The sequence below is a fragment of the Phacochoerus africanus genome, chromosome X (genome assembly GCF_016906955.1).
Source record: "Phacochoerus africanus isolate WHEZ1 chromosome X, ROS_Pafr_v1, whole genome shotgun sequence".
In the NCBI taxonomy this organism is placed as follows: domain Eukaryota; kingdom Metazoa; phylum Chordata; class Mammalia; order Artiodactyla; family Suidae; genus Phacochoerus; species Phacochoerus africanus.
Window position 1 is genome coordinate 42,590,963 of NC_062560.1, and position 14,021 is coordinate 42,604,983.

The 14,021-nt window shown below is 44.0% G+C and overlaps 1 pseudogene; it reads right to left on the minus strand.

The window, feature by feature from the left end:
- LOC125118015 (tripartite motif-containing protein 60-like) overlaps positions 1-7,334 on the minus strand; it is a 38,026-nt pseudogene extending 30,692 nt beyond the window's left edge.
- Between the last annotated feature and the right edge of the window lie 6,687 nt (positions 7,335-14,021).

Genomic DNA, 14,021 nt, shown 5'->3' on the forward strand with positions numbered 1-14,021 from the left:
AGGAACTGCAGAGGTGGTGAAAATAGCAAGAGAACTAGAATTAGAAGTGAAGCCTGAAGGAGTGACTGAATTGCTGTAATGTCAGGATAAAAATGTAACGAATGAGGAGTTACTTCTCCTGGATGAGCAAAGAAAGTTGTTTCTTGAAGTGGAATCTACTTCTGGTGAAGATGCTGCGAAGATGGTTTATATGACAGCAAAGGATTTAGACGATGACATTCACTTATTTGGCAAAGCATCAACAGGTTTTGAAAGGACTGACTCTAATTTTGGAAGACATTCTACTGCGGGCAAAGTGCTATCAAACATCATGGGGTGCTACAGAGAAATCCTTTGTAAATGGGAGTTAATCGATGCAGCCCTCTTCATTGTCATCTTATTTAAAGAAATTGCCACAGCCACCACAACCCTCAGCAGTCACTGCCCTGATCAGTTAGCAGCCGTCGACATCCAGGCAAGACCTTCGTCCATCAACAAAACGACTACAACTTGCTGAAGGCTCAGGTGACATTGCTCAGAGTAGCATTTTTTTAGCTGAAGCATTTTTAAGAAAACGAAGGTATATACATTTGTTTGTTTGTTTGTTTGCTTGTCTTTTTAGGCTATGAAGTTCCCAGGCTAGGGGTCGAATCGGAGCTATAGCCGCCGGCCTACACCACAGCCACAGCAATGCGGGATCCAAGCTGTGTCTGCGACCTCCACCACAGCTCACGGCAACGCTGGATCCTTAACCCACCGAGCGAGGCCAGGGATCGAACTCACGTCCTCATGGATACTTGTTGGGTTCGTTACCACTGTGCCATGATGGGATCTCCTTTTATTTCTTTTTTTATTTTTATTTTTTGTATATACATTTTTAAAGATACAATGCTACTGAACTATAGTATAGTGTAAACTATGCTATAGACTATAGTATAGTGTAAACATCACTTTTACATGCACTGGGAAAGCAAAAATCTTCTGTGACTTGCTTTACTGTGATATTTACTTTCTTGCCGTGGCCTGGGGCCAAGCCTGCAGCCGCTCTGAAGTACGCCTGTATATTCCTGGGATCGACAATATCAATATCACTTGGGAACTTGTTAGAAATGTAAATTCTCAGGATTTACACCAGATCTGAATGAGAAATGAGGGGTGGAGCCCAGCAAGCTGTCCTTTAAATAAGGCCTCCTGGGGGAGTTCCTGCTGTGGTGCAGTGGGTTAAGAATTTGACTGCAGAGGCTCGGATTGCCACGGAGGTGTGGGTTCAATCCTTGGCCTGGTGCAGTGGTTAAGGATCCAGAGGAGTTCCTGCTGTGGCATAGTGGAAACGAACCAGACTGGTATACATGAGGATGCGGGTTTGATCCCTGGCCTTGTTCAGTGGGTTAAGGATCCAGCATTGCCGTGAGTTGTGGTGTAGGCTGGCAACTCTAGCTCTGATTGGATCCATGGCCTGGGAACTTCCATATGCCATGGGTGCAGCCATAAAAAAAATAATAATAGGAGTTTCCATCATGGCTCAGTGGTTAATGAATCTGACTAGCATCCACAAGGACGCAGGTTTGATCCCTGGCCTTGCTCAGTGGGTTAAGGATCAGGCTTTGCTGTGGCTATGGCATAGGCCAGTGGCTACAACTCCGATTGGATCCCTAGCCTGGGAACCTCCAAATGCCGTGAGAGTGCCCCCCCCCCCCCCGCCAAAAAAAATCTCACACACACACGCACAAAAGACAAATGCATAGTGGAGAGAGATGAAATGCAGAAATAGAAAATAAAACCAGATATGGCCAGCTCCGAAAACAAGAAAATGGAACAGAAATGCAAAGTGATGGTATTAGACTTGCTGAGTTCCAGGTAGAGATGCAGAAAAAGGCATCCAGGGTTTTGGTGACAGGATTTTGGTGAAGAGGTATAAAGATCTTCATGGATGATATGTTGGTAGTAGTTCAGTTTTGTCTACAAATCGCCTTCTTTTGACTTTGACCTTAAAAAATAGGTTAGCTCGATTCAGTTATTTTCTCTCAGCTTCCCATTGTCCTCCTTATCTTTTGGATAAGAAATAAGAAGTCAGTCTATCTTTTTTTTTTTTTTTTTTTTTTTTTTAGCTGCACTTGTGGCATGCAGAAGTTCCCGGGCCAGGGCGGAAATTGTACCACAGCAGTGACCTAAGTCACTGCAAGGACAATGCCAGATCCTTAACCCACTGTGCCGCAAGGGAACTCCAATGTCGATCTATCTATAATCTGCTAATTTTGTGCCAGGTAGCTTTTAAGATAACCTCTTGGTCTTTGGTAAACTGCAGTTCACTATGATTTGTCTGGGTGTGTTTGGGGGATTTATTTTATTATCTTTCTTTCATGCTGTGTGTTCTCTTTTGGAACTTCTATTAGAGATATGGGGAACATTCTTATTCTATTCTCTAGGTCTCTTAATTGTGCTTTTACGTTTTTTATTTCCTTTTCAGTTATACTCCGTTTCAGTAATTTTTCACATCATTTTTCTAGCCCAGCATTACTGTATTCAGCTGCATACAGTGTGTCATTCAACATGTCCATTGAGTTGGTAATTTCAAAAGCTATATTTTTTTATTTCTTAATATGTTATTCCACGGTCTTTGAATCTTCCTGTTTATTTTATCGATAACGGTATTTCCCTCCATGATTTTTAATTTCTTATCTGATTTTTTAGCCAATTTCATACGCTTAAGCAGTGCCTATATAATTCAATTACAAGAAGTTCAAAGGAATAGTATTCTTTATATTTTTTTAATGCTGATTCTTATTCGTGGTTTCTTGAATTGGTTGTACTTTTTTTTTTTTTATTGTGAGCTCATGCTTGGTGGAAGAGGTAAAAATATTTTTGTGTGCAGAAATCCTGCGTGGCCCCTTTTGAGAATGGGTCCCTTCACAGAGATCTTACATTTTCTCTTCTAGGTTTCTTTCTTTTTTTTTTGTCTTCTTAGGGCTGTGCCCGCGGCATATGGAGGTTCCCAGGCTAGGGGTCCAATCAGAGCTGCAGCTGCTGGCCTACCCCACAGCCACAGCCACGCCAGATCCCAGCCGCATCTGCGACCTACACCACAGCTCACGGCAACGTCGGATCCTTAACCCACTGATCGAGGCTGGGGATTGAACCTCCGTCCTCATGAATAGTAGTAGGGTTCGTTACTGCTGAGCCACAACGGGAACTCCTTTTTTTCAGTTTCTTGAAGTGTAATCAAACTGAGGCTACTTTTCCACTTTTCTACTGGTTTCTCAGGAGTTTCTTGAATCATTCAGTGTCTTAATCAGGATAAGAAAGACTATCTTCTTTATTTTTTGAGTCGCTGTTTGCCATTCTCTTTTAAAAATTAACTTCGGAGTTCCCGTCGTGGCGCAGTGGTTAATGAATCCGACTAGGAACCATGAGGTTGAGGGTTCGATCCCTGGCCTTGCTCAGTGGGTTAAGGATCTGGCGTTGCCGTGAGCTGTGGTGTGGGTCGCAGACGTGGCTCAGATCCTGCGTTGCTGTGGCTCTGGCGTAGGCCGGTGGCTACAGCTCTGATTCGACCCTAGCCTGGGAACCTCCATATGCCATGGGTACAGCCCTAAAAAGACAAAAGATTAAAAAAAAAAAAAGAAAAGAAAAAAAGAAAATCTATTAAAATGATATACCACACTAATAAAGAACACAGTCATATAATCACGTCACTCGAGCGGAAGAAGTATTTGATAATATTCAAATGTATCGATCTGAAACCTCGGGCAAGCGTGTATTTAATTGTGACATTTTTGACATACTCCCATAAAGTCAGGATCTCAATAAACATTAATAAGTGCTTCAGTGCCGCATTACACTGAGGGTGCTAACCCATGCAAAAAGTCCAGAAAAATAAAATGTATCCAAAAATTGGATTAGGAGGAGACAAGCTGTGTCTTTATTTGCAGATTGTGTGAGTCCACATAGAAAATTCGAGAAAATTCAAGCGAACCTATAGATAAATTATTAAAACACATAAGAAATTTGCTGGATAAAGTATCACATAAACCCAACTGAAGTCCTCAGGGTGCCTTCAAATTGTATTTTATACCACATAATACTGAGTGACAAAAGCAAATTTCAGAAAGATTCATGTGGTTTTGTCTCACATAAAGTTTAAAACCCGAAAAATAGTACTATGTTCTAGGGATACAAGTATAATAAACTAAAGCTTGTGTGATAATGACAATTCTAAATTCATGATACTGATCATCTCTGGGGAGAAAATGAGATTAGGGGTAGAAACACATGGAACTTCACCTAGGTCTATTTAATAATCTGTTACAAATACTATAACCAATTAAGATTTCTAAAGGGGGGGTGATGAATGCATGGATGTATATTGTTGTTACAGTTTTTATTGTTACAGTTTTCTATTTTTTACATTTTTAATTATTATTTATTTATTTTTTGCTTTTTAGGACCACACCGGAGGCAGATGGAAGTTCCCAGGCTAGGGGTCCAATCGGAGCTACAGCTGCCGGCCTACGCCAGAGCCACAGCCACGACAGATCCGAGCTGCGTCTGCGACCTACACCCCAGCTCACGGCAACGCCAGATCCCTAACCCTCTGAGCGAGGCCAGGGATCGAACCCGCAACCTCATGGTTCCTAGTTGGATTTGTCTCCGCTGCGCCACGACGGGAACTCCTCCACGAGTTTTTTTTTTTTTTTTTTTGGTCTTTTTGCTATTTCTTGGGCCGATCCCTCGGCATATGGAGGTTCCCAGGCTAGGGGTCGAATCGGAGCTGCAGCCACCAGCCTACGCCAGAGCCACAGCAACGCGGGATCCGAGCCGCGTCTGCAACCTACACCACAGCTCACGGCAACGCCGGATCGTCAACCCACTGAGCAAGGGCAGGGACCGAACCTGCAACCTCATGGTTCCCAGTCGGATTCGTTAACCACTGCGCCACGACGGGAACTCCTCCACGAGCTTTTTTTTGTAATTCCTTTTCTCTTCCCTCTGCTTCTCTCTTTTCCCTTATTAACAAATCAGGCACGTTTACACACATCCATGACATTAGTTTAGATCCGTGCATAAGATAAGGACCTTGAGGGATTGACCTTGTAATGGAAAGACAGGCATACAAACATGTAACTTTAATACATACCCTCTGTGGTAGTCACTCATCTTATTCACCAGCTATTTCCTGCTTTCTTCCTTTTGGGAACACAGTAGGATGCTACTAGCTTGCTCTCTGTACCTGGTTGGGGCCATGTGTTGAAGACTACTGGATGAGTTGTGAGTAAATTTAACTACTGGATGAGTTGTGAGTGAAATTTAAATTTTTAAATTTTAAATTATTTACTTATTTATTTTTTGCTTTTTACGTTAAAGGGATATATGCCACTTGTAACTTGGGCATTTAATTACTGGTATCAAACCCTCTAGAGCCAAACTACATTAGAGTGGCTAACTGCAGCCTGTAGGGCAAATCCCACAGGTAGCCTGTCTTATAAATAAAGTTTTATTGGAACACGCGAGCCTCATTTATTTACATATTGTCTACGGATCCTTTTAGGCTCTGATGACAGAGTAGTTGTGACAAAGACTCTGTGGTCCTTGAAATCTGAAATTATATTACGATACAGGAGTTCCCTTTGTGGCTCAACGGTTAAGGAACCCGACTAGGATCCACGAGGATGCGGATTCAATCCCTGGCCTCGCTCAGTGGGTGAAGGATCCAGCGTTGCCGTGAGCTGTGGGGTAGGTCGCAGGTGCGGCTCGGATCCTGCATGGCTCTGGCTGAGCCGTAGGCTGGCAGCTGTAGATTCAATTCAACCCTTAGCCTGGGAACTTCCATATGCCGCATGTGCGGCCCTAAAAAGCAAATAAATAAAATAATTAATTAATTAAAAAAATAAAGTCAAGGAAGAGAGCTTTTGTGTCATTTGGCGCTGAAGAGGCCTCCACCACCAGATTCAGGGGTGGAGAAAGGTTTTATGCCCTTTTTATCTCCTAATATGAAGCAGGACTCCAAAATTCCCCTCAGAGTTCCTGTGAGATGACAGAGAAATGTTCAATGCATTTTTTTTTTTTCTTGCTGGAGCCAAATCTCCCATTGCCAAAAATCTTTCTTTCCAGACCAGCAAAATGTTTGCAAATTTCTCCTTTTTCAGTGATGTCTAGGAGAACTATGCCACAGAGCTGGGGAACTCTCACTAGTGGTTTGAGATCAGGAATTCAGGGTTCTGTTTCTGCAGCCCCACATCAGTAGAGGCCTGGACTGAATCCAAACCATGTTCCAACTCTGGTTGCTCATTCTGGAAAGCTCTGTTGTCATTTGGGGGTCTTTGTCCCCCTGCCCTCCCCCCCCCCAAAGCCTCTGGCTTTCTGTCTCCACAGTCAGTGGACTCCCTTGGGTGGTAAACTAAAGTTGGAGAATTTGAGGATGGTCAAGATTGACAGTTGGTGGTTTGTTTCAATTTAGAAGCAAACTGTATAGGGGATCGAGTCTCTAAATCAATGAAGTAGAGAAGCTGCTCTCGTTAGGAGTGAGCAAGGACTTGGAAGCCCCTTCTTATGGTCAACTGTGTGTTGGTCTAAAGTGAGTAACCCATATAGGTTTATGTTTGGAGTTCCAGTTTCACCAACTGGACTGTGACAGGGTCCTTTCAAACTCTCCATTTGGTCACCCCCCACCCCACCTTTTTAACCTGCTGAAATGTATTCTCCCAGGCAGCTCTCTCCCACATTCCATTGATGTGGGACACCCATTGAGGTTGGCTACCTCATTCTTGGTGGGTGCCCCAAGAAATGTACAGCAATCCTTAGCATACCTATGTCCACACTCACACTACCCCCGCCGGTCCCTTTGATATTGTGCAGATTGGAATAGGCCCTGATTCTATGGAACCACCTAAGGCTGGAAGTAAAGGTTCCCTCCCGTGAGCTTCCAAGTTCCCCAATGGAACCCCACCTTTAACTACCACCAAGGCCATCATGTGCCCACAGCGATGCAAGTCAACTCTCTGTGAGCAAACCTTCCTCTAGTTGGTCCATTTATTTCTTCCTTTCTTGTAGTTTACTGTGGACTGCACGAGCAAAGCCCTTTCGTAGTATGTCACAGGATTTGCTCTTTACCTTCGAGAAATGTTCCCACGGTTCATTCTACGTGCACGTGCAATGGTCACCATCTTGCATCTCCTTTCACTTAAGCTTTTTAACTTTGAGATAGTTGGAGATGTACATGCAGGTGTAAGAATTAATACCGAGAGAACTTACGTCCCCTTTACCCAGTTGCTCCCAATGGTAGCATCTTGCAGCGCTGTAGTACAATAGCGAGGCCAGAAGAGTGACATAGAAGCCGTCCAGGCATGGAACATCTTCATCACCGCAGGGGCCCATCCTGTTGTCCTTTGATGGCTACATCCACCACCTTACGTCCATTCACTTGACCCCTGGCCACCACAAATTTGTTCTCTCTCTTTCAAATTTTGTCTTTTCAAAATGTTATGTAACTAGAATCATACAGTATATACCCATTGGGGATTGGCTTTGTTTTCACCTAGCATAATTCTCTAAATATTCCTCAGAGTTGTGACACTTATCAATAGTCTGTTTCTTCTTATTCCTGAGTAGTCTTCAATGATATGAAGTATCCCCACTTGTTTAACGATTTACCTGTTGAAAAACATTTGGGTTATTCTCCAGTTTGGGGTTATTATATTTGTATAAGGTTTTTATGTGAATTTAAGCTTTGGTGTTATGAATGCAATTACTGGTTCATATGATAATTTCATGTTTAGTTTATTTTAGAAGCTGCCAAACCATTTTCTAGAACAGCTGTACCATGCTGTGTTCTTACCAACAATGCATGAGTGATCCAATTTTTCTACATCCTTGTCAGCATTTTGGTTTCATCAATATTTTTTAATTTAGCTCTTTGGATAGGTGTGTAGTGATATCTCATTGTGGTTTTAATTTGTATTTCTCTAATAGCTAATGATATCGAATATCTTTTTATGTGTTTATTTTCCATCTAGACATCCTCTTTGGGGAAATGCCTGTTTATGTCTTTTGCTCATTTTCTAATTGGGATTGATTGTTTCTCTACTGCTGCATTTTGACAATTCTTTATTCTATATATAAGTTCTTTTGTCAGATGTGGTTTGAAAATATTTGAATAAATTCTATGGATCTGTCCTCAAGTTCACAGATTCCATCTTCTGTCATCTCCACTGTACTATTGAGTCCACCTACTAGGTTTTTATTTCTCATATTACAATTTTTACCTCTTAATTTACATTTAGTTTTTATAGCTTCTGTTTCTTTGCTGAGATATGTAAAATTTATTTTTCGCCTATTTCAATATAATTTGTAATTGTTTGTTGAATCTTTCTCAGATAATTCCAATGTCTGATTTACCTCAGTGTTGATGGCAATTAAATGTCTTCTTTCCTTTAGGTTGTGATTTTTCTGATTCCTGATGTGGAGTGATTTTCAATTATATATCAGTTATTTTGGCTATTGCTCTAGGATACTGTGGGTTCCATCAATTTTTAATTCTAGCATGCTTTGTTTAGATTTAGCATGTAGATCCGTTTTGGGGATTGTGGTTCCAATAGTACTATAATATGCAGAGCCATCCTTTGTGGTCCTATTTTTATCCACCAGGTTTATCCCATGCCCCTGGGATTCCCATTGATCCTTGCTAGTGTTGTTTGTTGGAGCTGAAAAAGTTTGCTCAGGCTTGACTGTCTAAATCTTATGGGTGGGAAAAGGGAGTCTCCCTGCTTCAGGACTGAATGAGGTTTCCCGGTGACTTTTTTGCAGGCTCTTCTTGTCTGTGGGGGATGAAGAGTGCCTCCCTAGCTGGGTGCTTGCAGTGAGGGTTCCTCTGAGTGTCTGAAAGTGGGGGCACAGGGAGCCTTAGGCCTGCAGGGACACATGAGCTTCCTGAGCTGGGCGTCTTTTGCAGCAGTCTTCCCCCCTGCCTATGGAAGATGGAGAGCACATCCCAGGTTACCCATTTATTGTGGCATGGCCCATTTGTGAATGGCCCACTCCTCCCACCAATCTACACACAGACAGACAGACAGACACACACACACACACCCACACACCCACAGATGACTTCTGAATGGAGGAGGGGAGCCTCAGGTCCGATGGGGAAGGAAAATGCTTCCCCAGTTGGCACTTGTGCCATGGCCTCCTTTGCCAGTGCCCCACGGAGCAAGGTCGTGTTTCTAGGTGGGGGAGGTGAGTCTCAAACAGGGCAAGGCGAGAGAGTGCTTACTCTAGTAATTTATTATCACTAGGGCTTCCCATTGATCCCCCTTGCTGGTTCTGCCAGCTCCACATCACGTTGTCGATGGGACTCCTGTTCCATCTGGGGAAGGAGTGGGCTTACCTGGGCAGCCCTGTCTCTTAACAGGTTGATGGTTGGGAAAGGCCAGATCCAAGCGGCCTTCTCAACCTTCTTCTGTTGGGTGGTGGTTCGAAAGATGCCCTGCCCCTGTTGTGCTCCTCCAGCCACGTGTTCCACCTCCCACCTTTCAAAGTTTTTCTTTGATTGCCTCTCGAGTTATTTTTAGGGTTCTGAGTTGTTTTCAGCAGGGACCAGAGAGAGTTGAATCCACCCCATCTTGTCTGGACATCGCGTCTTTCTTTTTTATATATAATCTCTATTTTAGCATTCCTAGTAATCTTACACGTCTTTTTACTATCACTTTTTCCTTTATCACTGCTTTGCCCCTTAGCAGAGATTGGAGGGTTCATCGCATTTGTAGAGCATCTTCGAACCAAGTAGGAGATCAGCAAAAACGCATTCATCTAACAAACACTGTGAGAACGGACACTAACATCTTGGCAGGTAAGCACTAAAAACATAATATTCATGCCTTTGCTGTAGAGCAGGACTTTCTTTGTCCTTATGGAAGCGGGTAAGTAAAGAGGACTTAAATGTTGGAAATTACAGGGATCATTTACTGAGTTCTTACTGTCCCTAGGCCGTATGCTAAGGTCTTTAGTATATTACCGCACTAAATCTTGACAGTAACCATAGATGCCAGTGCAGTGGGTTGAAGAGCGTCCTGCCAAATTGATAGCCCACATCCTAACCCCCTCTACTGCCGAATATGACCTTATTTGGAAAAAGGATCTTTGGAGAGGCCATTCAATTAAGGATCACAAGATGAAATCATCCTGGATTAGGGCGGGCCCTGAATTCAGTGACAGGTCTCCTTATAGGAGGAAGGAGAGGGAGGTTTTTGAGACACAGGAAAGATGGTCGCGAGCAAACGGAAGCAGAGGTTGGAACCTTATGGTGTCAAACCAAGGACTGTCAAGGGTTGCTCGCAGCTAACCTGAAGCTGGGAGAGAAAAATGGAATGGATTCTCCCCCCAGACCCTCCAGAAGGAACCAACGCTGCCGACATTTTGATTTTGAACTTCTGGCTTCCAGAACTGGGAGAGAATACCTTTGGGTCATTTTAAGCCACCGAGTGTGCGGTCATCTGTTATGACAGCCTCAAGAAACTAACCCTGGCAGTGTTATTATATATCTCCATTTTATAGATGAAGAAACAGGGTTGAAAATGTTAAATGACTCGCATATGTTCACACAGCTAGTAAGTGGTGGGGCTGGGAATTAAGCCCAAGACTATCCCGTACAAAACTTGTATTTTCAAGCTGAACCTTCGAACATGGCGTGGCTAACAGGTTATCAACAGTGCCAAGGCCTCCGCACTTCTCACTCCCCTAATCCTTTCTTCAGAGGCCTTTCCCTATGCTAAGAGATTTCCATTGCTGTTCTGGCTTCATGGGCTAGCAGAGATTATGGATTAGAGCTGGCATCTCATGGTGGGGTATGACCAACTCTCAGTTCTTCCCTCTCAAGGCAAATTTACACTGGTTCCAGAGCAGAGGGTACTGCTTCATCTAAAGAAAAAGCCTCCAATAGGGATTTTTTTCTGGCCGTGAGCAGCCAATCAGAGGTAGAGATGGTTTTAGGCTGAGCGGGATGCCTGTTCTTGTCACCCATGCTGATACCTCTGTTCCCGTGCATGTAAAGCCATTCCAGCTACTGTTTGGAGGATCAGACTGTATAGCAAAAGATCCCTGTCTGCTGAAACTCAGTCTGGGGGCCCTGGAAGTGAGCAAGAGCTGTCATCTAAGTCACCCCTTGCCAAGAAACCGTGTATCAGGTGCTGGGGAGAAAAGCAGCAATTGTTACTTCTCGGTGGTTCTTCGAAAAGTGTTTCTTAGTTAACGGGATGTCATTAAACATTATGCACAGTTGGCTGGATATTAAAATTATAGATGAAAACACTAAAAAAAAGTGTGCAGGTAAAAATAAACCAATGTGTGAGAACAGAGTGCCTAAGCAGCAGACGGCACTCTGGGGCTGGGCGACCTGATGGCATGTCTGCCACCAAATTTGGTGTCACTGAGTTGTTTCAGTGGCATGTACATATTAAGCACCTACTGTGTGCTTGGCATTGTTCTGGCTGCTTCTCTGCTTAGTGTCAGCAACATGGGATAAATTCTTACCAATCCTCTGAATAGAGCTAAGATGAAATGGAACATTTTTTTTTTTTTTTTTTTGCCAGGGCGGGCGGGGCGGGGGGGGGGGCTTCTTCTGGCAGGAGTGAAGAAAAATGGGAGCAGATAATTCTACACTAGAGCCAAGTTAAGTCTGAGAGTGAATTCCATTTGAACCTTGACCTCTCCAAATGGAACATTTTCCACATTCATTCAGCTGACAACCTTGAACAAATGGCTCGGTGGTTAGAAGTCAGAGAATTAGCAATCAGTTCTTTTTGGAAAGACCAGCCAGAGAACTGTTTCTAGAATATTACCTCATCACTTAAATGTTGCTGGAAAAAAATGTTCTAGTGCTTATCAGTTAAATTGCTTGGATAAACATGGGCATGTGAAACCTTATCAATGTAATCACATCTCAGAAAATGGGAACTTGTGCTTCAGCGTCCTTCTCCCTGAGAACTTGAAGGAACCAAATGTTTCCTGGACAATGAAACCCTTCGTGTGGACCCCCGCCTCGGGTAAAGCTTAGTGTGGGAGCAGAAACCAGTGCTGTGATGGAAAAGCTCTACAGCTTGTCTTACGATCTAGTTCGCGATGGAGAAGGTCCCTGATGCAAAAGTAGACCCAGTAGAGAGGCAATCTCTGAACTCCAAACCGCCACGTGCTGGTTGTAAAATGTGGCATGATGGGCATTGGGCTGGCGATGGGCTCTAGAAAATAGTGTGGAAACAGCATACCTCGTGTCCGAGGTAGGACTATTCTTGATGAGCAAGAGCTATTCTGAAAGGGTCAGCTGTGTGATAAAATGATGGCGATGAAGCAGCCTTAACCATTATGGGGTCACCAGCATCTGACACCTGTAGACAGCAAGGACCTCCCAGGTCTGAAGGAATAGCAGAAACAAAAGAGAGAAAAGGACATTGGAAATTCATATATATATAGCTTTTTAGGGCTGCACCCACGGCATATGGAGGTTCCAGGCTAGGAGTTGAATCAGAGCTGTAGCTGCTGGCCTACACCACAGCTCACGGCAATGCCGGATCCCCAACCTCCTGAGTGAAGCCAGGGATCAAACCCGCACCCTCGTGGATACTAGTTGGATTCATTTCTGCTGCTCCACAACGGGAACTCCAATTCCAATAATTTTGATTGCCCCACTGACTGGTAGAAATTTATGTAACATTGTGACATGAATCTAGGAAACGCCTTTAGTGAGTCAAAGGACCCATCAAACAGGAATGATTTTTTTTTTCGCCCTGAGGGCTGGGTGGCAGTGATGTGTCCGTGGAGATGAAATAGTAAATGTACTTCAATTTGAAAAAACAAAACCCCCCAAAAAACCCTATTATTTTTACTAGAATATGCCCTATCGGAGATTAGAAATTTTTTCTTCTCCAGTAGAAAACGCAAACTTGTCATGCCTGCAGCGCTAGATCCTCGTGGAGGAGGTATTTGAGGGGTTTCCTTCTAAACAAGCCAGGGGAAGGCAAGCCCAGGAGAAAGATATGGAAAGAAAGAAAGGCTGTCTTTTAACTTGGCCAAGCCAGCTTCTACTCCTGATAACCTAACCTGGAGTTCTGGGAGGTTGTAGGAATTCTTGCATGGGGAGCTAGGGGGCGCTCTATCTCCTTCTCTGCAGTTCTTGGTCAGAGTGCCTCCAGCCTTGTTCATAAGCAGGTCGTTCCCTGGCCAGGTCCGGAAGTCGTCAGGAGGATGCTCTGCTGTTCTTCAGTCCTTGACAGGCCAAAGTCGGGGGGCCCCTGCCTTCAATGTCTATCAAAACCCTGGGTCTCTGTGGCTTTCTAATTACCATCACCCTGGCCTGACTCTGACTCTTGTTTTTGTTCGTTTTGTTTTGTTTTGTTTTTGTCTTTTTAGGGCTGCACCTGGAGCAGATGGAGGGTCCCAGGCTTGGGGTCCAGTCGGAGCTGTAGCCACTGGCCTACACCACAGCCACAGCAACGCGGGATCCGAGCCGCATCTGTGACCTACACCACAGCTCACGGCAATGCTGGATCCTCAACCCACGGAGCGAGGCCAGGAGTCGAATGCCTGTCCTCATGGATCCTAGTCGGGTTCCTCAACAACTGAGCCACAACAGGAACTCCTTGTATGTCAGTTTCAATAGCCCCCAGTCCTATCATTTATCCATCTATCCGTCTGTCTATCTGTCATTAATCTATCATTGATCTGTCACCACCTATCTATCCTCTAGCTGTCCACATCAGGGTTTCTCAGCCTTGGCACTACTGAATTTTGACCCAGATAATTCCTTGTTATGGCAGACTTTCCTGTGGTTTGTAGCCTGTCTAGTAGCAGCATACTTGATCTCTACCGACTAGATGCCAGTAGCCTGTGTCCCCCTTCTCAGTTGTGACGATCAAACATGTCCCCAGACCTTGCCAAAGGTCCTCTGGTGGGGAACAAAATCTACCCTATTGAAGAATGGCTCATCTGTATCTCTCTATATAAAGCAGTTAAGAGTACACACCGCCTCTGGAGTCAGACTGCCTGGATCTGAATCTGGAGTC